We start from the raw sequence: 1,874 nt of genomic DNA, 5'->3' as shown, positions 1-1,874 counted from the left end.
TGTGTGTGTGTGTGTATAGTCTCTTGCTTGGCTTCCAAAGCAGTTAAGAAATGTGTATCTTTATTAACAACGAAAATTTGCTTCTAGAATTATGATGGCATTTATTAATATCCAGCAGAATATGTACAGGACAGTGATATCCTTTTTTAAATTTAAAACTTGCAGTTTCATAAATAGATAATTGTGGTGTTGGCCTAAAGGTTGACGTTTTTTAGTGTTACATTTAGCCCCCTCTGGTGTCTCGCTACTTAACTGCAGGCACTTGGTCTTGGCAAATAAGCATGGTCTTGCAAATCATCATCAGCTATGGGACCAGGATAAGAGAAAGAGTGCTTCCCAACGGAAGAGCAAGACTTGTGCAAGAAAGGCTTGTGGTGGCAAGACCCTAGGGACAGCAAGACCTTGGTGGTGGAGGGACTGTGGCATTACTGTGGAGAAACTATAGTAAAGTACGACCTGAGGCTTCTTGCATTTGTGCTTCTTGCATTTGTGCTGGTCACAGTTAAAGGGTTTTGCCAGTTACTTGAAGGAGCTGACATATAACTGCTCTTAGGCAAACCTTGCTGGTTGATTTGGATTTGACTGTTGAACTGAAACTAAATCCTGGACTAGTTGAGAAATTGTGCCTTAAGACTGTTGGGATAAACTTGGACTTGTGAGTTCTTTGCTTCCTCAATCTCCAACTTACTTCCCTAACACACCTCATTTTCAGTACCACAACTGTGAGTCTGTGAGTCAATAACAAACTAGCAAACCTTACATGAATAAAATATTTTTAGACGCTTCAAGGTCGAAAAAAAAATCACCTTTGAACTCTAGATATTTCATATTCAAATGTAACTTACAAAAAACCCCCCACTTAACTCTTAAATACTATAGACTTCTCCAGTAGTTGTATGCCAAAATCTACATCTCTTTGCCCCTTTCCTTCTAGACGTAATAATTTTAAAAAGAACAAGTATTATTTTTATTATGTTAGATTTGCTTTCTTAGAGGTTGCATTCATTTACATACTTGCTTACTTTAATGACTATGAGTAACAGATCATGGCCTAATGAAAACATCATTTGCACCAGACTCAATATCTATACACACAAGTTATTGTTATGTGCCTTCATGCTATGAATAATGGATCTGAGCCTTGCGCTATATTGTGTCATAGTCAAATTTTCTGATATACTTGAGTCCATTGATGCAGTCGTCACTCACTGTGTCAATCAAATTAGTTCCAGGTCTTATTCTGTTTTGTTCATCCTCCATATTTCCAAAGTATTATTTCTTTGGCCTTTCCTAGCATGCCTAGAGTATGCCTAGTGAGACAAAATTTCCTCATCCTTGCCGCTAAGCAGAACTCTGATTGTACTTTCTCCAATACATATGTATTTGGGTTTTGGTTTTTGTTTTAAAGTCTATGTGATATTTAGGGAGCTTGGTAGCCTAGTGGCAAGAATCTGTGCTGCAATCCAAAAGACACATAGTTTGAGGCCACTGGCTGCTGCACTGGAGAAGAACAGGCAATGTCCTCCCATGAGTTCAACAGCCTCTGAAAACTCACTGGAGGGTTAGCTGTGGGTTGGTTCCAATTCTGTGGCACACAACAGCTACCTGTGCTATTTAGCATTCTTCTTCAACCAACCCAAAGGCATCAATACTTCCGTCATCCCTAGTCACTGTTTAGCTTTCAGACGTATAGGAAGTAACTGAAAAGACCGTGGCTTGAGTCAGGTCCACCATTTCTTTAAACTCACACTGTTGCTCTCCAGCATTTTGGAGAGGCCCTTGACAACTGATCTCCCCAATATAACAAATCTGATTTCTTTACTAATGGTACCAATAGTGTTGATTGTGGATCGAGTAAGATAAAGTCATTGGCT

Source organism: Elephantulus edwardii, unplaced genomic scaffold (assembly GCF_000299155.1).
Source record: "Elephantulus edwardii isolate Elephantulus edwardi_28Jun2011 unplaced genomic scaffold, EleEdw1.0 scaffold00389, whole genome shotgun sequence".
NCBI lineage: Eukaryota > Metazoa > Chordata > Mammalia > Macroscelidea > Macroscelididae > Elephantulus > Elephantulus edwardii.
The sequence above is the reverse complement of the archived record's forward strand: the minus strand, read 5'-3'. Positions refer to the sequence as shown.